This window comes from Tympanuchus pallidicinctus, unplaced genomic scaffold, assembly GCF_026119805.1.
Source record: "Tympanuchus pallidicinctus isolate F22 unplaced genomic scaffold, pur_lepc_1.0 scaffold7, whole genome shotgun sequence".
NCBI lineage: Eukaryota > Metazoa > Chordata > Aves > Galliformes > Phasianidae > Tympanuchus > Tympanuchus pallidicinctus.
This window is the reverse complement of record NW_026294791.1, coordinates 26,286,529-26,309,807: the sequence shown is the minus strand read 5'-3', so window position 1 is coordinate 26,309,807 and position 23,279 is coordinate 26,286,529. Positions and strand designations below refer to the sequence as shown.

At 47.6% G+C, this 23,279-nt stretch overlaps 1 protein-coding gene and 1 long non-coding RNA gene across 2 annotated transcripts in view; both read right to left on the bottom strand.

Moving 5' to 3' along the window:
- The window catches only part of LAMC1 (laminin subunit gamma 1), a 49,984-nt gene that overhangs the window by 26,294 nt on the left and 411 nt on the right, over nt 1–23,279 (bottom strand). The gene's annotated exons all lie outside the window — the stretch shown is intronic.
- On the bottom strand, nt 15,200–23,172 carry LOC128072199 (uncharacterized). Its single transcript, XR_008202169.1, has 2 exons — nt 16,809–23,172; nt 15,200–15,666 (listed from the first exon to the last, which is right to left on the bottom strand). It is a non-coding gene; the product is annotated as an uncharacterized LOC128072199 (long non-coding RNA).

Sequence of the window (23,279 nt, the reverse complement as noted above, 5' to 3'; positions counted from 1 at the left end):
ATCTCCTGCTTCACATTTATTGCTTTTCGACTGGCCTTCATTTCCATTTCACAGCAACAAGGTAAGGGCCAGCAGCTCCCTGGCATTTCCTCCTGCTGACCTGCCCCATGCTCGTGGCCAGAACGGAAGCCAGCTCAGGCCCTGGGAGGTGCCTATGGACATTCATCCCTCCTTCTTACTCTTGCCTCAGTTCCCTCACCCAGCGCAAGGCTCGACCAGCTACAAGCAGACACTACTGCCAAAGACTTGGGGCAGAAAGCACTCAGTATCTCCAAAGGAGAAACACCAGCAATGGCAAGAGACAGGTGATACTGAGTTAACAAGATTTTACTTAGGAGTAAATTTCTTGCACCAAGCACTGCTCTCAACTACTGCAGGATTTTGGGCAGCCTCTCATTCTAGAGACCCTCCTGGAGCACAGAGATTGATGGTGGGAAGGGAGCGTTTAAGGAGAATGAGTTCTTCATAGAGAGAGTGGTGAGGTGCTGGTACAAGCTGCACAAAAAGCTGTGGATGCTCCATCCCTGGAGGTGTTCAAGGCCAGGTTGGATGGAGCCCTGGGCAGCCTGCTCTAGTACCAGATCTGGAGGTTAGCGGCCCTGCCTGTGGCAGAGGGGTAGGAGCTTGATGATCCTCAGGGTCCCTTCCAACTGAAGCCATTCTGTAATTCTATGAAAGCAAGGAATTATTACAGTGCTACAGCAGACATCTATAATAATGACACCCAGGCTTCTCTGGGAAATTTTGTGCAGGATTATTACAGCACTGGTATTGCACATAGAAATGGCGTAGCCAGAGTCTGAAACAAAGAGAAAACATAGGGTTTACCTTTTCTGATAATCTGAAGGATTTATCACAAGCACGTCACAAGCCGTGCTCAACCAAAACAATAGATTTTGGCACAGTGAGCTCCAACAGTGATGGATGGAACAAAGCAGGTTGCTTTTCCTATGGCACTTGTCCTGAAATGGGGCAGGAGGAAGGAAAGGCACAGGGACGCTCGGGGAACCTCAGCATGCTGGAATGAACGTGAACTCCCACCGCCCCATTAGGTCATGCATTCTTCCAGGCACTCCAGAACAAAGGCACCATTGACTTGTGCGTGTAGGCGGCTCCGGACAGCAAAGGGCTGCCTGGTAAATTATTGCATGATAATCCAACATTGATAAGTCATCAAGGCTGCTTGTTCCAGTCGAGTTTCCAGAGGGGGGGGGGGAAGGAGGGGAAACTTGTTTCCTCTGGAATGGGCTGAAGGCAGCCTCATAAGAAAAGCATTTTTCATTTGATCACTCTGAAGTTGGTGCGCGGATCGGCACAAAAATCAGAAGATGTGGAATTCTGTAATCGCCGCTGTATTTTTACAGCTTTGATGAAAAGATGTTAAATCCATCTCCCAAAAACGCCAGCTGTGTTTATTCATTAGGGACTGGAGAGATACCATGCACAACACAAAAGTCCTATCCACACAGGAAGGCTCAAAGCTCTTTTTCAGCACAAACGATAAAAGCTCGTTTTAAAAAGGCATTTTACACTTGGCAAGTGCTGCCAGATCACAGATGATCAAGGATTGCACACGCCATTTTGGAAGGGCTCCATTTTATTCACAGACCCAACCACAGAGCTACCTCTGCTTGGGGCGACAGAGGGCTGGGATCCTTGGACAAGTCCAAACTAACCCCAAAATGAATATGAAAGGTCACAGCAAGGGTAAGTCTTCCTCATGTGGGAGATGCAGCTCCTACCCACCAGAGCCCACCACAGATCCAATGGTGGCACTGGGAGTTGAGGAGATCCACCAACAACTTTCCAGCTGTATGAAGGCCATACTTCCCAGCCCTGGAGTGGCGCAAGGCATCTCTTACAGATGTTTCCTGCATGAGAAAATATCTCCAAAGGCATCAAAACTAAACAAATCACATTACATTTTAATTTCTGCTATGACATTTCAATTAGACAGTAGGAGATGTAGGTGGGAATGTTCCCAATGTTCAGCCCCAGCTCTGTCTGCTGTCTGCTCAGAGGTGGAGATGCATGGAGGGAAGAACAACTGGAAAATAAATTACTTCCAAACAGCAGAAGTTTAGATAGCTAAAACACGAACTTGTAGCTTCTTCAAACATGACATTTAGCCAACTGGCAAACAAGTATCTTCCTGTAAAAAGAAAACAGGATTACTGGGCTACGTTGCAGTACCTTGCAAACAGTAAACTGAAATATCAGGCGATCTGGTGGGAACTGCAACACCATTTCTTTAAAGGACAAGTAAACTGGGCAAGTTCAAGTGGTGAGCTGAAGGCAATCCAGGCCAAAGGCAGCACAGAGGCAGCTTCAGCTTAGGTGCGCAAGTAGACACACTGCCAAAGCCCTTGCTTCTGGACACAACCCAGCAGCTCAGTCCTTCATCGTTACCAATCTCAGCCCATTGGTTTATTAAACAGTCTCTTAAAGGATTTCCTTCCTCAGCCTGCTGAATGGCAGCCCTTTCTCCACTCCTCATGTGCCCATGGCCCAAAGCAGTGCTAGCGCCTAACTCGGCTCCTATCTGAATCAGATGATATCAAAGACATAACTGGCATTGTTGAGCCTAATTAAGTCGAAATTAAATTATATGACAAGATGAGAGCTGCAAATTCAGCAGCACCAGTTTAGGAACAGGACAGCCATCCAGGCTAGCTAGCACACTGCTGTCTTCACCACCAGAGAGAGACCGAGCATTTTCCTATCCCAAAACAGTGAATTTTCTGGAATTTGGATGGTTCCACCTCCCTCCCACCCCTGTCCTTCCACCTCCTACTCACCAGCCAAAGATTCCTCAGACTCAGTCCATTATTAACGCTGCAACTATTTGGAAAGAACACTGTTGGTGTTCACATCCATCACCTGCCCCAGCAAGGACAGAACAGCCCTCTTTTCTCTGTGATGTTGGAAGTTTTGACTTCTCCAATAACCAGTTAAGAAAACCGACTTCTAGCACATCTGAATCACGTCACATAACAGGACACAGAGTTTCCAAAGCCTCCTGCCTCTGCTTTTTCCACCACCCCATCTTTCCACATGCCATCGCACTGTGCTCTAGTACATGCTGTGTGAATTACAGGCTCATGCATAAGCTACCGCTATTTGCTAAACAAATTGCAGCAATATCCATAAGGACCATTTTCAAGCAGCCACCCACACACCAGTTTTACTTTCTCAGCCTGTGAAACTATGTAGGAATTGGGATAAACAGCCTTGGCAGAACCATTGCTGGAGCGAGACCATTTCCAAAACAAAGCCTGCCACTGACTTATGTTTCAAATATGTTTTGGAAAGTCAGAAACAAAGCTTCTTCCAACATTTTTCTCTTGAGGCAGAGAGGGAATTGCATTTCAGTTCTCAGCTCACGGGAACAGCCAGTATGTGCCTTTGGCTCTGCATCTGGAGAATCAAGTGCAGGCACTGAAAATGCTCCAAGTTACAAAGGTGCATTAAAGACAGTCACACGAGTACACGTCCATCCATGTTTCCGTCCAGACAAGCACTAAATGCAGTGCCTGTTTCTAAGGAGAGAGAATTTATCAAAAAGCATTAAAAATGGGAAGTAAGCGTGGCTTAGCGTTATTCTTCTCCCAGAGAAACGACTCGATAGGGTTGCTCTGGAACACCATTGACAAAAAATGAAACTGGCTGCTCTCTCCTGACGTCTCACAGAGAACGAACCCCAGGCTTCCCAGGTTGCCAGCTGCAAATTTGCTTCAGGTCAGGCTCCAGAAGACCACGAGACACCCACACCGAACCTGGGTTCAGAAAGCTGATGTTGGAAGCAGTCTGACCACCACCTGGGATACTGCAGAGAAGTCAAACAAGTTTCCTACAAAGCATGTTTTCCTAGAACAGCCCAAGCGGAAACCAAGCGTTAAATGTTAACACACCAAGGGACTGTTCCCAGGGCTTTTAATTTGCTGAGTTTACCTACTGGTCTTGACACAGAGGCTCTGCAGCCTCTGGGTGTAAAGCTAAATGTTAGTGACTGGTTCCTGGTGGCAGGAATGCAAGTGAAGCCCAGTAATTCCCTCATTAATTCACCTTGTTAGGAGCAGAGCAGCGGGGCAGTCACAGCGATAAGAACAGCCTGAGCAGGCTGGTGGCAGCCTGCAAAGAAATATGTTTTATTCCCAGATGGTCGGGGGTCACGGTGCTCAAAAAGTCAGAGCTGCCTTGAAGTGTGGATTGGGAACAGCTGCAGCAACACATTGAGAACAAAGCCCAGAAAGAGAAAACCCACTCACATGGCTACATGAGGCTCAGCAGCCCCTGGGTTATTGCACAGAGAGCAATATTGATAAGCAGCATCCTGCACACAACCAAACCTGTCCCAAGGCAGTGTGCCTGTGACATCACACCACGACCTCCCCAGTCACACACAGGATTTTGGGCTGCACAGGAATAGCTCAAGGTTTCCTTCAGTAGCAGTGTCTAAAAGAGGGTGATTGTGCAGAAAATTAGTTTAATCATTTGCATTGCATGCCAAAACAAGAGATATTGTTTCAGGCAAGCTACACTGCTGTGAAGCTCAAATCAACACTACCAGAAGGTATTTTTTCTCCAGGAGAGAGACTATTAAAAATTCATTTTCTGATTAGGACTGCTAAGGCAGCATGCAGAGCCATAACATGCCTGTAAAAACAATAAATACTTAGCTCCTTAAGAAAAAAAAAGTTCTAAAGGCACAAGATGATAACTCTCCTAACATCAACTACCACATATTCAACTAAGTCATCTGCTGACCTTCAGTGGCAGCCCATTAAGCAGGGTCTGCTCCTGGGGTCCTCAGTATGTACACCAACTCTTTGGACAGTATTTTGAGGGGGGATCCTACAAGGATCAAAATTTAGAAAAAGCACAAAAGGAATAATGGAAAACCAAAGCTACTTCAGTTGGAAATAGAATCATTTCATCTGCTCAACACCACCAAGGAAGATCAGCTTCTTACCTCTATGCCCTTAGATACTGCTACCACTCATTTGCAAGCACAGACCTCGCTAAGCAATCAATACATTTATCATGTTAAGATGGATCTATGGCTCCCTTCCTCAATGGCCTCATCAGATTACTTTTTTTAAACATATATTTTTTTAAGTATACAATTTTCCACTCAAGTTCTGATGTCAAATGAAGGCATCAACACAAATCTACAAAGCAATTAATAGGGAAAAAAAAAAAAAAAAAAAAAGCCAATTAGCAGCACACATCAGCCATAGTGACAGCAGCAATATAAACCCCTGAAAGAAGGAAGAAGTCAAAACCAAGATCTGCCCACGTTAAGGAAATGCTACAAATGTGATGGAGAACTGGGGGCAGGATTTCTTCTCATCAAAAACACGTGTACCACCAACACTGCCTTCTAAGCTCCAAACCCACTTGGCTTTCTTGTTATAGATTCTCACTCTACAATGAAAAAAAAAAATCCTAGTGTAATGGTTTTAGCTTAAAAGTAAGAGTTGCAAGACATTAACAGCTTTCCAAGGACTTCATCCCTGGCCTTTAAGTATAAGGTGTTTTGTTACATACAGCAGCAAATGGACATGAGAAGAGTAGGACAGCTGACAGCATAAACTAATACCTACGTCTAACCAAGTCACTGAAGATTTCCATGAGCCTCCTGCATGTCACAGCGCCATAAAGCCTGAACACACAGAGCAAGTGTAAAGATAGTGGATACAGAGCAAACTGTAATGAGCTTCCAACGTGTGGATGAGGTGAGCATGCGCTCAGACTTCCCTTCACCAAAGCCTAACAGCCCCAGGTCTTGCTGCAGAGGATTTGCATGGCTGTAACAAAACTTATTTTTATCTGAAAGTTATCCCTCTTATGAAATATGTGCATTTTATTTCCTTTAAAGACAGAAAAAGTCATTTCAAAGCTCATTTAACACTTCTAGATCCAGATGTGCACTGATTTCTGAAATGTGCATGAACAAATCTGGACAAAAAATTGTTAGTGCTGACAGCACAGGGAAGGGTGGGGGTGATTTCCCTGGAATGGCTGATGTTATTGAAACAGAGCAGCAGCTTGCCCTGCATTTACACTGGGAAAGTACTTCATGAGTAAGCAAAAGCTACTTTTGAAAAGACCAAAAGAAGGGAGAAAAAGAAACACCTTCAGGAAATGTTAGGATGCACTCATGCTTCAACTCCCACCTCTATCAGCCCCAAGCTGCCATTCCCCTCTCCTCTCATCCCTCCTTTATTTGTAAGCCCGGAGTGCTGAAGTCAAGTGAACATGAGCAGCAATAAGAACTAAATTTGAGTGAGTTTGGATAGAAATGCGTATGCATCAGGTAGTTCTCATCCAGGCAGAGATCACTGCTACAGAATGCAGTCAGAAATCAAGGCAGTGCACTGGGCAGACTCTGCCCCATTTTCCCCAGGTGATCACCGAGCCAGATCTGGTTACTTGGCCTTTTAATTTATGTTGTAGAAAGACAGGGCTGTTGGACAGATTTGCTTTTTAAGGGCATTTCAATCTCCCAGGAACACTAAGTACATAAACTATGCAACGCTCCATTAACTAAGTGCCCAAACAGTAATGGCCTTCAGATTTAAACCACATTGCCTAATGCGTCCATATCCTCCCCCAGACCCATGGACTGAACGGTAATCTATTTCCCCCCAACTCATGGGAAAACAAAGCCAGGCTGTTCCCAGCCCTCATGGACATACCAGGGAGCTTCAACCCGTAAAGCCATGAGCATGAAGATGCAGAAGAAGAAAATCATTGTACTGTTTAATTGCACTCATACATTACATTGCAGCAGAGATTCTTATTTTAAATCAATTATTTCCAAGAGTCAGCTGTTCCCCTCAAAAGACAGAGCTCTCAAATATTCCCAAGTCCTCCCGACACAAACATATCCATGGAGTTGAAGATGGACATACCCATGTATTTGCTACGCCAAGTTTCTATATATAATTGTATCTCTACAGCAAAGAAAATCAAAGCTGTGCCAATCCTACCCGTACAGAAGCCTCGAGGCAGGACTCAGATCAGCACTAAAACGATACCCAAATAAATAAAACCACACTATTAACTCCCATTTATGAGAGCTGGGAGGTTTCTCCCTGGGCCTGGAAGGACACCCCGCTCACTGCTTGGCACACAGGACGCTCCCAGCTCTCCCTTTTCCCACCTCCCCACCAAATCCCCTTAGAAGAAGCTCATTCCCGTGGCTCCCACTTCCCACGGAACAATAGGGCAGCTCTGGGATAATCTCTCCATCCTACAACCACCATTAACTGCAAATCTTGAAAGTATATTCAGACAAAACACCATTCAGAACAAACAAGGGAACCTTCAAACCGATATGAAAGAAAATAATGACATAAGGAAAGCTCCGTAAGCAACCTCTAGGCAAAGAGCTGATTGTACCCTTGCTCTGACTTCTTTCTTTTTCCACACCGTGAAATAGTTTTTAAAAACTGGAAATATCTCAGCTGAAGTCAGGCTATCAGGAGATTTGCCAAGGATTTCCTCGTTAGTGCTTTTTGCATTCATGTCACCTTCAGCAGAGCATCCACGGCTACAAGGCTGAAGACGGCACATATATATCCAAAGTCAAAATTAGAATCTAAGTTTACTTTCAAGAACAGGCCTTTATAACACGTTGCCATGACTTCTTTCCTCCCCCCTTCCCACGCTGCTTGGCTGTGGACATCTTCAGCTTTGGCATTCTATTGGGCAACAAGCCAAATAATCTGTGGTTCAGATAAACCACAACCACAGCTCAGGGCAGCCACAGCGAGACCTCTCTCAAAGGGGAAGCATTAAGAAAGGAAGAAGCTGCTAAAATTCAGGAGTGCACTGAAGCCAGCTGGGGAAGGGCGCAGCACCAGGAGGGCTGCCAGCACCACGCACACCAGATAGGTCGCATCTGCTCTGCGTCCATTGCTCAGCGTCTGGACGGCTGCACTGAGCACAAAGTGTACTGAGATTTTTGTTTGTCCTCCTGTTTATCCTTTCAGTGCAGCTGCAGAGGAGCCTCTCCTTCCCCTCACCGAAGCCCCACTGGGCCACGCGTTGCAAACAGCACATTAACCACATCCAGCTCCTCCACCCCCCGGCAGCCATCAGCCAAGCAGCCACAAGCTCTGAAGGCTCCTGCAGTCATCCAGGATGGCTCCCAGCCCAGCTATTGAATGCCATCAGCCCCAGATGCATCACCGGTGCCTCAAAATACTTATTTGGGGTTCAACCAAGATGGATCCAACCACACACCCTGTCCTTCTCCCTCCCATGCTGTTTCTCTCTGTCTCTTGCTCCAGCTTGCAGGCCTTCACGCTACCCAGATCCACAGCAGGACAGTCAGAGAAACTTCTGTCCTTACCCTTGATAACAAATGGGCAAGGGCTCTGATGGAGGCTGGTTTGTATAGACAGGCCAAACTGACACCCCTGCCTCCATCTCTCCCTACAAAGGGTGATATTTGTATTCATCTGACCACTTAAATTTATTAGGCATTTATCCAGCAGGAAATTAAAACCTCTTGATGATTTAATAGAATAGTTTGGCATTTTGGAACATTTTACTCCTCTAAATAAGTACTGAGCTTATCCCAACTTCCGACTTGGGTAGGTCAGGGGTTGAGATGGTACAGACAAACACACTCAAAATCACAGAATCACATAATCACAGAGGTCGGAAGGAACCTATGGAGATCACCAAGTCCAAACCCTGCTAAAGGAGGTTCTCTACTGCAGGCTGCAATATGAAGGGCTTTCACTGATAATAAGCACAAAAACAACAGAGCAAAAACGATGGACAGCAGCAGTTGCACCAAATGCGATTATTTTGCACCAGAACAGAAGACAGGTGCTGCTGCTGACAGCCAGCAGCCTCCAGCCTGCTTCTCACCAAGTAGCTAAGAATTAACCCCCATCAATTGTATTTGAATAGGTTGAATATCTTTATTCAGAGCACACGTCTGCGAGTGCTTTCCCTGCTGGATGCTGCTGAGCAGCTCAACTTCTCTACAGCCTTTTGAAACACCTCCGAAACCACTCTATCAACTTCATTACCACTGGCTTCAGTAGCTGTGTCATCTGCAAATATTACCTCTTCCCATTCTGAAGCGATTAAAAACCACAGATGCCAACAGTGGTTCTCAAGAAACCCCACTGCTAACCTCTGATGGAAACTAACTGCAGTATTTTAATGCCAAGAGTGCACCTTCAACAACCTTTCACTCCTCTGTTTTCTTTTCCTGAAAAAGGGTGAGTTGTGGCCAGGAGAATGACTGTGTGACTGGTCCTGACTCTATGCCCAGTTCTGCATGGCCGCAGAGCCTCTTCCTCTGCCAGAAAACCTGCCTGTCCCCAGCACATCCCCTGGCTTCATGGCAGATCACTTCACTGACTCCAATGAAACCCTGTTAAACACACTAGCAGAAATATAAAATCATCAGGATTTGGCAGAATTTATTAGTTGAAAGCCAGTAACAAAAAGCACAAATGGCGTCTGCATCACCAGCTCTACCTCCTTGGAACCTCCTAGCAGATGGTCACAGAAGCAACCTGAGCACCACGCACAGTGCTCAGCAGGCCTTTCCCAGCATTTCTATGCAGGCACCAGCACAAGCAATAACACTGACCCTGAGCTCATCATCACCAGCTGAAGACTGAATATCAGCACAGGTGATGCTGCCCTTGTAAGGGAGCCCAGATCACGGTGAGCCCATCACACAGATGAAACCATGATGAAACCATGGATAGACCAGCGTCCATCCCCACCCAACACATCAGCCTACTTACTGGTGCCTTGAGTCTATACTGGCAGGAAAAAAAAGGAAAAAAAAAAAACAACAAAAAACACATCAGGTGGGGAAAGCAGCAGAGAATTTTGTTCCCAGCTCCACCCAAAATGAGGCAGATAGGCTTTACATCCCCCACATACTGCTGCGACTGCCAGGGTCAGCCTGCCCTTAGGACCACAAAGACCCCAGCAGCTCAGATGAGAGGTTTGCAAAGACAAAAGGAGACCCACGGCTGAATTCCTCCTCCCACTTCTCCTCCTCTGCCCAGAGGCAGGAGTGAGCTTTGTAAACTGCTGCTCTTAAATATTCAAACCAAGGCAGATCAGGCATTTGTTTATATATATTTACACGCTCTGTTTACAGAACTTGCTGGAATTAATGAAAGAAATCGTTTCATCTGACAGTGGGGAGTGGGGGAAGGGGAAAAAACACTGTAAATTTAGGAATAAGAACCATCTGTTCCTCTCGACAGCCCCTGCCGACCCTTCCAGCTTGAATGAATTGTTTGGACCAGGCTTCAGCAATGCAAAGAGGAGAGCTATCTTCTGCCATCACCCTTATCTTCACACACAGAACAGCTCACATGGACAAGAACCATTAACGAAGTGTTGAGAACGAAAGCAGCTGTCAAATCCTGTCTACAGAGGTAAATGTTAAAAAAAAAAACCAACAAAACATGAGCATCCAACTGGCTAGCCACTCTCCGGATGAAGGCTGTATTCACCTCTGCCAAGTGCCAGGACAAGAGGCTGGCTGCACCACTGCTGATACAAGCCAAGATGCCTTTGGCCTTCTTGGCTTGTCCAAATGTGTTACAGCCTCATTTCTCATTAAATGGTAAAATCTACAGGCCGTCTAAGTATTTCTGTAACACGTTCCTCTCCTCAGAAACCTTAGTTACATAGTAGATGTATTCTTAGTTTTCAATCTCTTGACATCCTAAACCATGAAATATTAAAACAAATCTAGCAGTCTTCAGACTTTGATCATAACCAAGAGCCAAAGCTACTGCATCACTGAGGAACAAGACAAGAAAGGACACACAAGTTTACAGAAAACCCCAGACAAATTTACAGAAAGCCCTTCCAGACTACACTTGAGATACATTTCTATTGTAATTTCTGCTTTACACAACAGTGGGGAGGAACACAAGAACTCAGAGATCAGCCTGAAGCTGACAGCATGCACAGGCAGTACACACAGATCCTGATAAGCTGTGTTGGTTAAGAGCTTTGCAATTGTGTTTAGGGGAAATAAGAGATCTTCTTTTCCTACTTATCCCCTTTATTTTCAACAAACAGATGAGCACTTATTTCTTACCAAGACTTTGTAACTCTGTCAATTGAAAGTATGAAGTTCTGCAAATCAGATGATTCTAGATGTAGGGAAGCATCAGTTCCACCTCTGATTGAACAGCAGGGCAAGAAGACATCCCTGGATGTCTTCAAGCACACTCCTTGCATAACCACTGGGCAAGATGTTCCCACATCACCAGCCTCAGAGGATGGGTGAGCCAGTAGAGAGCTTGCTGCTTCACCTCCTCTTTTTGCTCTTTTTTTCCCCAGTTGCTATGGACACGTGTCCCCATTTGGGCCGCTGTCTTTGTAGCTGTCCAAACAGCATCACTGCTTCTGCAGGAAGGTTACTGACAGATACGAAATCCTTTTCTTATAGAAGGAAATGAGAGCCAGAGGGAGAAAGTGGTTGCATGGAATAGAGCTCTATTTCTAAAACATTTTCACAAAACTCTGAAGCATTGAAATATTTTAGAAACATTTTCCTCTAACTGCCCCTGCTGGAAGCAGAAAACAACCCTGCTCCATACAGATGCCACAGGAACAAAGCAGCACAGAGCTGTCAGGCTGAGATCTCTGCTTGGCCTGCGGTGGCCCAGCAGGCACTTCAGTGCCATCCCTCTACAAGCAGGCTGGGTTGAGAAACAAAACGTTTCACACTCAAGAAAACTCATTTGGCATCTTCCCTATAGGCTCCCGGTGGATTCATAACCTTAGTCTCCACAATCCAGGCTCATGCTTAATAGAAATCAGAAAACTGAAAAAATCAGGCTAGTGTCCAGACCAACTCCTCTTCCTGAGTGTTCCTGGTGATATTTCTTCAAATAAAAAAAATGTGTGTTTTGGCAAAACTTTATTTAGCTAAGAGTACTCTGGCTTGCTGTCATGCTGGTTACAAAGGAAGCATCCAGCTGAGTGCCCCCAGATCTTTCTGCTTCCTGAAAGAAAACATTTTTGGAGCAAACAGTTCTGCAAACGAAACTGTGTGCAACATCTTCAGGAGAAAAAAAAATAAGTTTCCATTTAAAGAATGCACAACTGGAGCATGAAGGCCAGGTGGGATGGGGCCCTGGGCAGCCCCAGCTGGTGGGGGCAGCCAGCACACGCCCAGGGGGAACTGGATGGTCTATAAGGACCCTTCCAACGTAAGGTATTCTATGCCATGGGGACTCTGCATGAGCACTTAGCAGAGATTTGGGTAATTCTTTCCAAGGGCAAAGTTGCTTGCTATTGCCACCAGCTTTATAATTCAGCAGTTTTGGAATATTTGCATCATGTTCAGAGTAAGGAGCTTCCAGCAGGCAAGCATCTAACCATCATTCTGTGATCCCCAGCTCTGCAAAGCAGCTTGCCCAGGGCCTGTGCTGCTCTCAGGACAGAAGTACTTAGGGGGGAAGAAGGAATGGGAAAAAGAAAATAAATACCATTTTAATTTCTCTAATGGATTGTTGGCTCCAAAAGGAAAGGAAAAAAAAAAAAGAAAAGAAAAGAGTGTTTGCCAATTTGACAGTGGTGGATTTTCATGCCTTCAAAGACAGAGATTTCCCTCTGATACTTACAAATGGATGCATTTTATGAAAGAGGAGACATCAAAACCTGCACAATGAGGGGCATGCCAGAACCCCGGAGATCAACACCAAGTGCTTTATTCATAAGGAGTGGGATGAACATCTGAGAGGCATGCTGCATAAACAGGAAAGCCTCAGTGCCCCCAACAACGGGATCAGCCAGGTCAGCTCCCTGCATTTTGCTCTGCCACCTGTTTGTCCATACAGTTGGTAGAGAGCAGAGAAGTTTAACCTGTATGTGCTCAAGAAATGCTCTTCAAACAGCATGGCTTCCACCCCCCAGACAGAGAGCACACAGTATCGACAAATCAAGATGCTGCACACATTAAATGCTCCTTACCAAAACCACATGATGGGGAATGCACAGTAAGAAAAAGTGAAACAACCACTACCTCACCAACAGGAAAATAAAATCCCTTATCCCCACAGTCACACCTTCACCAGACTGGATTTTCTTCAACCATTTTACACAAGCTAAAAAAAAAAAAAAAAAAAAAAAGAAAAATACAGCTCCTACATTCTCCTTCTGTTTGTTCTATGTCCTAATTCCTGGCAGAGCTGCTGTCCCACACGAGTCACAGATGACTTTCACAGCTGCACGAGACAGCTGGATGCAGAGTAACGCTGGGCAAGCGCTTTGCAGGCCTGAGATAAGCCCACATATCTGCTGAAGCGAGTGGTGTAAGCTCACATTTGGGGACACAAAAGGTTCCCCTCCCAGCTCCAAGTGGCAGGGCAGGAAGGCACAGGAGAGCAACGCAGCCCAAATCCCAGTGCTCCTTAAGATGCAGTGCATGCCTGGCTGCCAGCAGGACTCCCAGCACCAGCACAATGGCCCTGCTATTTTTAACATTTTTTCCATCTGTGAGAAGGACATAAACCTAAAGGAAGTGCAATTGAAAGAGTGGAAGAACTTACTCAGCACCAGCCACATTAACAAGAATGCAAGCTACAGCCTCCTGCAGCCCAAATACACTGTGAAGATCCCTAACCTAGCACGGTGTGGCAGTCTTGGGGATGGGAGAGATGCTGGAAAGCAGTGCTTGAGCACCTGGGATCACAGCAGCACAGGACAGAGCTGAACCAAAGGCACAGCTGCATACCTGCACAGAAGTGCATCACTCCAGGGCTTCTCTTCCTCACCTTTATCTCTGTGTGGGTAGGACACAATTAAAGGAAAAGCTCTGCAAGAGATGCCGCCAGGTAAGCTAAGCTCATTTTCCATTCCTCCAGGCAGTTGCAGATTAAGCAAGTAGGTGAAAGTTGCATCAAGAAAATCCTCTCCTTAAGGCTAACAGCTCATTCGCTGGCCTGAAGAGCTCTTCCCCCTCCACCCCCAAAAAAATCAGAAGGCGGCACAACCTTTCTCACAGCTGTATTCTACAAAGGTGTATCCTTGTACACAGGCTATCTGCAGCTTCACACAGTGGCAGAGCAGACAGGGAAGCTGCCTCCTGCAGACACAAGGCTGGCACACACAGCTCCTTGGGAAGCTTTTCAATGAGAAGAATGCTGACACAACACCAGCCCAGCCAACCTGACGTGTTCACAGCATTGTTCTGCAGGAGCTGCTGAGTACTGAACACAGCACAGTGCTGAGGCACCACGGACATGTCCAGCCTCCATCCATCCATCCTTTGTTCAGATGTGCAGTGACCACCAGCAGCACGCTGCTCTCCCACCAGCCCTCTCTCATCCATCACCACAGGAGCCCTGAGCCCACAGCAAGAAAAGCCACTGAGTTATTAACACCAAAATGAGCAAGTATGTAAATTATACTGCCTTTGGAAGCGCCATCCAATACTTCAGCAACAGTTATGAAAATCAGGCTTTAGTTTCATTTTTTTTCCTAAAATTATGATGATTAAAAAAAAAAAAAAAAAAAAAAAAACACAACAAAAACCACCCTACATATCAACCTGCTGTCCTTGAACCTGCTTCCCCAGCAGTCAGACAGCTGCAGAAATATCATTTTGCCCGCTTATTTTAATGGGCCATTAATTCAAGAGATCTGCTTATGCAAAGTCAGCTAGAACAAGCTAGGGCAGCTGAATCCCAACATACAATCAGGACGTTTTTCATAAAGTCAAACACTGCAAGAATTCTGCGTTTGAGCAAAAGCATGCTCACAAACGCCTTATGCATGAAGTCCCACCACAGGAAGGCTCCCTGATCTCTCCATCTCTTTCCCAGGTTGTCAGATGAAGTGTCCCCACGCGTGGCACACAGGCGGAAGTCTCAGCGAGCTCATTTCCTTCCTTTGACCAAAGCCTGAGCATCAGCTCGGGGCAGATCTGCGCCAACCAAAGCATTCCCTTCTGATGAGCCTTACCACGAGGCTCCTTGTTCAAAGCTCTTTTAGGGTGTTTTCCAAACTGAAATCAGAGCCTTAGGCTGCACATTCCCAGCACTTCCCCCCCCCCGCCCCCCCGGCATCCGCCCGCAGTCCCACTATCACCAAACCCAGCTGTGGTTATCTCTGGGCTTAGTTGAGTGAGCCCACAGCATCAGGGCTGCAGTGGAGCTGCAAGGCTGGGACAGTGTGGAAAGCCACATCTTCACTGCCTCCTTCCAAATGAAGGACGTGGCCCAAAAATGCTGCACTGCTTGGGCACCAGCACACTTCTGCCCTATGCTCTGCTGTCACAGTAACCAGGCACGAAGCTGCAGCATAAAAACTGTGGGGCCAGTGGAAGAGAAGAGGGAAAGAAGCAGGTACCTGAACGGCACAGATCAGGTAGCAATCAGAGGTGCCATGAGCCGAGCCCGTAACTGGGAGCCCAACACACCCCTATTGCCCATGTTTAGTTTTGGAAAAGCTTAATGCTTGTTTAATTTTGTTCATATCCTTCAAAGAAAAGCAGCATGTGGCCTTTAGGCAGGGGAGATGGAAGACGTTCCTGGAATGATGCACCACCTGTTTATTAATTCCTCGGTAACTGCTGATTCAGAATGACAAGTACTCTCTTCCATTGGCTTAAGAATCCTCCTCTTCAAGCCTTTAAACATAACTCTCCTAGGGATGTTAAAATAAATAAAGCACATTGAGCTCCAATTTAAGCTTCTTTCAACTCAAATGGCTGTATATATATATATATATATATATATATATCGAAGCAATGACCTCTGATACTAAAGTTATTCAAAGAATCACCAAGGTCAGAAAAGAGCTCACGACCATCCAGTCCCACTGTCCACCTACAATCAGTATTTCCCCACTAAACCATGCCCCTCAGTACAACATCTAAACATTTCTTGCACACCTCCAGGGATGGTGAATGGGAAGATAATCATTACAACAGAATTCAATGCTTCACTCTACAGCACCACCACTTTTACCGGAGGATCATCTTCTCCATCTTGACATCTCAGAAAGCAGAAGTAGTCCAATCATCAGGAGCAGGACACTTCCATAAGCCACCAAGTCTGTATTCTTTTGTTTCCTTTAAAGGAACAACTGCACAGAGGGGCAACCATTATTTTGGAGGTGGCACAATGCCTTGCAGCACAACTCAGAGCAACTGCCACTCCTGACCCAAGAGGTAACTGAGCATCACTTGGTGAGCAACCACTGTACTTAAAAAAAACACCCTCAAGGGGTTTTGACAATCAAAATTAGGTAAAGTTTCTCCTCAGAAAGAGTAGTAAGGCATTGGAACAGGCTGTTCAGGAAGGTGGTGGGGTCACCATCCCTGGATGTGTTCAAAAAACAAGTGTGACACTGGGAGATGTGGTCGGTGGGCACGGTGGGGTGGGGTTGGACTTGGGAACCTTAAAGTTCTTCTCCAAGCTTAACAGTTCTACAAAATCCTTTCAGCAATCAGTAGCCTTTTCTGCTGAGTTACCTGTGACAAAATATGTCATCCAGAAACCACCAAGAGAAAAGCAACAGCAGACAGATGGCAGCCACCTGTTTCAAGAGAGGCCTGACTCAAAGCACTGCAGGCAGCCAGCACGGTCACCTGAAGGAGGTGAGGGCTTCTTAGGGTACACACCACTACAGAAGTACAAACTGCTGCACTGCGACCAACAGATCTCTTGAGCAAGTTGGACACACATCACTCCTCAGAAGGGGGTGATAAAGTTTGCCTGTGTTACATTAACCACGCACCCAGAGCAGAGATGTGAGGTGTGCCTTCTGCTCCCTCCCATGCTCACTTTCACTCCGTGGGTCCAATGGCAACACCAACTTGCTTTCTGCAGGTCTCTTCAAGTCAACCTCTTGCGGGTTCTTCACAGATGGCTTTCTGGCAGCTGAAACGAGGGAGCAGTGGGGATGTGGAGCACGCAGGATGCTGGGCACAACAGCTGGAGCAGGCAGGGTGCAGCAAGAGAGGATAAAAGCCAGCGGGCTGCCAGCACTGCTGTGAATTTCAAAGACTCGTGCTATTCAGTCAGGCACAGTTTAAACTTTCTGGTACACAGTGCTAATGACACAGATTAACAACTCTAAACGCCATTCATTTTGCTGAACAACCTCTCTTCCCACAAGCCCTTTCTATACCCTGTGTAAGCACTCAATACCACCCCTACCCATGGGATCACCCTTTCAAAACACATTTAATTCCCTCCCACTGTTTTCAAGTTAATGTAGACTTTTTAGGGGTAGGGGAGAAAGAGAAAAGCTGGATTTGCGTGACAGAAAGGCCAGAGGACAGGGTCCCTCCCATCTGCCAGAGCAGCATGTTAATTTCCCACCAAGCATTCAACAAAAGAACGTGCCACAGCCCCTGAAGTTGCAACAGACCATCTGGATGACATGAAAAAGGCAATCAATTCATGGACAAATTAACGAGGAGTCAAATTCGGAATGAGGTTTTGCAATAGGAAGAACCGAGCTTCCCATAAAGATTTCTGGCCCCTTCCATGTGCAAGTGACACTGCGTGCAGGGAGCAGCGTCAGCAGCACAAACCACACCACTGCTGCTACAGCACATCCAAATCCTTGGCAGTAATAAACATCCATTTGGTTAGTAAGTAGGGAAAGACCAGAGCCAAGTACTTCAAGTGTACCAAAACTCAAACCATCCCTCCTCTGACTTGTCTGAGCACCTCACAAGGGCTGCAACCCCATGCTCACAAACAGCCAGCGCTGCAGCTGCATCACAGCTGCTCCACTTCTCAGGCACCACTGTAAGGTAGAATGAATCAGGAGCAAAATATCATTTGTTATCAAAAAGCAGCATCATTGTTGTCATGCTTTTGTTTGCACAAAGCACAGAAACTCAACCAATCTGATTTGGGGAAATCTGATGTTCCTTACCAACTTTCAGAGTCACAGAATGGCTTAGGTTGAGAGGGACCCCAAAGGCTCCTCTGAGTTCAGGATTTCTAGCATCTTCCACGCTGCCATGGACATGTTTAGATGTTGTACTGAGGGACATGGTTTAGTGGGAAGTATTGGTGATAAGCAGATGGCTAGACCAGATGACCTTGGAGGTCTTCTCCAACCTTGGTGATTCTGTGATGCTATACCCTTACACAGCTCCTGCATCCTGCTGGGGATGGACGTACTGAGAACACACATGAAGCTGCCCAGCAGCCAGCAGTGCCACAAGCACCACTCCTCCCTGCTGTCCTGGCTCTATGAGTAACCCAGTCTCAGCCTGGAGGCTCTGGGCCAGCTGCTGGCAGCTCCCAGGGGAGTGGAGATGTCTGTGGTGACTCACGGTGACACAACAAGGCCTTCACAGAGATGCCAGGGAACACAGGGTCAGTAAGAGTCTCTTTAAACGCATCATCTATTGAGGCAGCTTCCAAATGCCTTGTCTTCATCCAGTAGCCCCAGTTCCCCAGTGCAAAGAAATGCATCTAGGAATGGAGAAATTTCACTTTTTTAGGACCATCACCACCTTTTTAAGATAGTAACTGACACAATTAAGAGCACTGCAGTACCAGATGTGTCTTTCTGCAAGCTGTGCCATTGTTTCCTTGAGGTATTTGAAACAGAAGCCCTTCCCCAAACCACAGGCCTCCATCCTAACCAGAAGTCAAGGGCTCTGGCACCGCAACACGCAGCTCCATGTGTTCAGACTGACAAACTACCAGGGCCAACAGCCATTCAGGATGAGAAAGAGGTGGTGTGTACGTACAGATGCACGCAGAGTCACTCTGCTTAGAAAGCAGAAGAGCAGTGACTCGTGTAATGCTGGTAATTTAATCAGTTAACTCATGCCTGCAGAGCGCCCATGGATCTCCATCCCGGCATCCCTTTGCCGAAACCTTGAGAGGGCAGCAGGAAGAAGGCTGCCCTTCACCAACAGGAGATCGGGGAGGGACCCCAAACACACAGCCCACACACGCCAGGAGCAGGGATATGGGAACAAGAGGGCCCAGGCAGGATGCAGGGAGCTGAGAAAGGAGAGGCAAGCAATGCAGGCTGCACACCCACATATCGGCCGTGTCCAAAGATGGAGGCGGTGCGGCCCCACCGAGGGCTGCCCCTCACCCGGCCCAGGAGCTGCCGGGAAGAGCGTCCCACAGCCAAATCCCACAGGATGGACACGTCAAGGGCTGCAGATGGAAGGCCTATAAATAACTGGCAGAACCAGAAACGGACTGCAGAAGTCCTCAGAAAAGAAAAAACGTTACTTAAGTCAAGCAAGCCTACTGAACACTGTGAAATCAAGAAAGGCTTTTCCAGAAGGGAGCAATTCTCCGTTCCATCGGTCTCCATGAGGTCACCAGCATCACCGAGCTCAGACACCCACCCCACACATGCATGAAGAAATGGGCCCATTTATTCCCTCTTTAAGAGACCAAGTGCAACCATTAGCTTAAAGCCCCTGACGAGCAACATCACCTCTTAATTCAAAGAGAATTATCAAGATTTTTCTTTCCAAAACTGCACTACCAAAATGGAACACATGAGGAAAGGAAAGAAAATCTGTTTTAACAAGAGAACATGTCTGGATGCAGGCACTTTACCCCCCCTCAGCAGCACCCTGCAGCCATGTGCCAGGTGCTGGGCGCACGGCAGAAACCGCGGCTCCTCAGGGCCAATGGAGGCTGGGCCAGAAAGCAGACCTTGAGAAAATAAATCACAAGATGAAAGCAATTTGCTGAGAACTGGAGTGCTGCCAGCTTGAGGCTCTACAGAGCTCACTCGGCCTTGCAGCACGGGAGGGAGCAGGCCCTGCGGACAGCCACACGCGAGCCACCGAGGTGCTGAGAACAACCATCCCTACCCAGCAGGTCCTGGTGGTTTGGTTCAGTAGAACATGGCACCCAATAAGAATAATCAACTCTCCAAGCATTTCTTTCTGCAACAAAGACCAGAATGCTACAGAAATCCACAGGAATCCACAAATCCTGCGTCTTTGCAAAATCTCAACGTACCATCCCTACAAACACCTTCCCCCACAGAAACAACAGTGCCCAAAACCAAACGTACAAAGATCCTACATCTATCTGGAGTTCTGCTTCCTATATACAAGACCATACTGGCTCACCTACACACACACACACACAGACAAAATCCAACAATAGTTTTTGGATACTATTTCTGAAAGAGGAAATTTTTAAATTCTCCACGAGCGAACACAGCTGTGTTGTGTCAGGACTGCAGGCGTGATTAGCACTGGAAGCATCTCTTTGATGACTATCGCATCGGAATATCTACAACAAGTAGAAGCATGGAAACCAGGAAAGCTGTGCCACCCAGTTTCCAAACAAAATGGTGAAGATCACCACATTTCATGGGCTTCTGTTGTTTTTAGATGATCTCTCAATCAGGCCTGGACCAGTGGAAAAGAGATTAAAGAACAAGGTCGGGTGGTATTGGTATTTCAATTTAAATATAACTTCTGCTCCTTTTTACAGTTGATGGGTTTTCACCATTTTCCAAGCTTCTGCAGAGGAAAAAGCCAGAATGTATGCTTCAACCCCAAAGCCCACTCCCACAAGGCTAAGAGCAGCTCCAGCCCACATCCCAGCCCCACAGCATGGAAAGCAGTCAGCAAACACAATTCACAACGCGTATGTTCTCATAGGCTACTCCAGCATATAGCAAAGATGTCCTCTCAAAGTCAGGTCACTCAAAGGATGCTACGGGCCATCCCAAGGACACTCCTTGCAAATGGATGTCAATGGGTCGTGCTCTTCACAGGGTCTCACACACAGAGCAGGTGGTAACACCACAGCCCTCAGCACAGGCACCACCACTCGCCCCTCACCTCGAGCCTGTAAAGCACCTGGGGGAAAAACCAACCCGTTCCTGTTTGTGCAGCAGGACAACAGAGATTTCCACTGTTTACAGGGACATTATAAAACCCGTGGTATTTTCTGAAGCAACCAGTGAGGGATGTATCTTTCCCCACGGACAGAGCTGTACCGCACCACAGAGCTGCACGCTGTCAGACAACATTCCCAGGCTTGCATTTACATTCTTTACACCGCAGTTTACAAACCCTGGGAACCAGAGGCCCATTCCCCCCAGCATGGAGGTGGCTGTCCCCGTGCTGCCTGCAGATCCACATTCATCCCCCCATAAAGCAGCAGCCAGGGCTGCTACTTGCGAGGGAAACGCTACTGAGCAAACCACACGTTGTTCATTAAGCAAAGAGTTCCGAGCTGCAAAGTTCCCAAGATTTCGGACTGCAAAAGCAGTCACTGGCTGTATCAAGGCCAGTGATGAACCCTTCCTGTGACACAGGGCGAGCACAAACAGCAGCTATTTCTGCAGCTAAACCACCAGCCAACTCCAGCTCTCTCCATCCCCTAAAATAAGTGTGCCGCCATGGATAGCGTTCCTGAATGCCTCAGTGGCATTAGCATCCCAAAAGGGTGCAGGACAGAGGAATGGGAGAAAACTTAGGAATTTAAAGGGTATGAGGGAAGCGATAAAGAGCTTTAAATCTGCTTTATATAACTGCACTGAACAACTGCTGGCCACGCGAAGCCTGATCTCCTCGCTCATGTTGAAACCTGCAAAATGTAAATCAAGCCTTTGTGAGACCAACTAAAATAGAGTCCCCTCGGGGCTCCACAAATACCGCAGTGCAGGCACTGGGCGCTGGGCGAGCCACTCCCAGCCCAGCCCCAGCACAGCTCCCAGGGATTTCCCAACCAAGTGCAGGAGCAGCAGGGCTCTCCCAGGTGAATGGTGCTGGGTAATAAGCAGCCTTTACAGAAGGAAGGTGGCAAGGTGGTTGAGCCCACCCCTGCATGGCAGTTTGAGAGTCACACAGATCCTGCAGGGCGCTTCCACCAGCATACAGAGCCCTGTAGTGCCAACTTAAGCACTCTCCCCACAAATCAATCACCACTCAGCAGAGATGTGAAGCTTTATCTGCTCACACAAACCCTCCCATGCTCTCAGCTGTTTCCTAAGAAGACACAGAGCAGCCCCCTGCTGAGCTCCAACAGGGCACCCAGCAGCCTCAATAATGGCACACAGCAACTCCCTGCATCCTGTTGCATGTGCTGAATGCTTCCGTTAGGCACGTTCTGCAGCCCACCCTTTACAAAAAGCTGCCTTTTTGCTCTTAAAGAAAAAAAAAAATTCTCTTCTGCTGCAAACAACCAGCAAATCAGACTGGAGCTGAGCACAAGAGCTGGCTCCTTGCCTGAGTTTCCTTGTAAATGCCTTCAAATGGCAGTCGTGCTCTGAGCTGCTCTCTGCAGACCACGTATATAACCAGCACCGCCGCTCTCCTCGCAGCCAAATAAAGGGATGAGCGCTGACAGAGGGGTGGAGGAGCCCTGCAGTCCATCTCTCCCAACAACTGGCAGCTCCAAGACAGAGATGCCCAAAGAGCCACAAGCAGCAGTGCTTGGACCCACAGCCACAGGCCCACAGCGTTGCCCATGCCTCTGTTAGGATGGCAGCAGCTGTGTCCTTGCCCAGGAAAGGCTGCAATGCACAGACACCAGGCCAGGTCCAGGCAGGGGGTGGGGGGACACGTGTAACAGCCCAAGAAGAGGTGGATACGTGCAACACAGGGATAGTAAGAGCAACAGAGCTGCGGGAAGGCAAAGGGAGGATCTGCTCTGAAAAAAACGACGAGCCTGAGAAAATCCAGCCCCCTGCCCAGAAGTGCCGCACTCCAAAGACATGTTGTGCTGCTTTGTGTCCTTTTCTGCCACTGTTTGAAGGAGCGTCCCTCCCACACAGCTCTGTTTTGCTGCACCGGGGGTCGGCATGTCCCCACCGCCCCACTGCTCAGCCACGGGGGTACGGGGCAGTACTGGGAAAAGGAAGGATCGCTGCGGTGAAGTCTCAGTGAGAAGGAATTCAGGCAAAGGAGCTAGAAATGGGGAATCGAGGGGCCACTTCTAAGAAGAGCAGAAGGAAAGCACGAGGACGTGTAGGCGGGATGTGGCTCTGGGCAGCCTGGTCGGGTGCTTGGGACCCCGCACAGCAAGGGGTTGGAACTGGAAGAGCACTGCGGTCCTTTTCAACCCAGCCCATTCTACGAAGCCACGTGCTCCCAGCCCAACCCGCACAACGACGGGCATCGCACCGCGTACGGCGCGGCTTCCATCGCACGTGTTCCCGAACCCCGAGCTGGAAGGGACCAAAGCGACCACCGAGCCCCGCCCCACACAGCAGCCGCAACCCTGCGGCCGAGAGCGGCGTCCCGCGGAGCGGCTCCCCTTCCTCCCCTCCTTCCCATCCCCGCTCCCCGC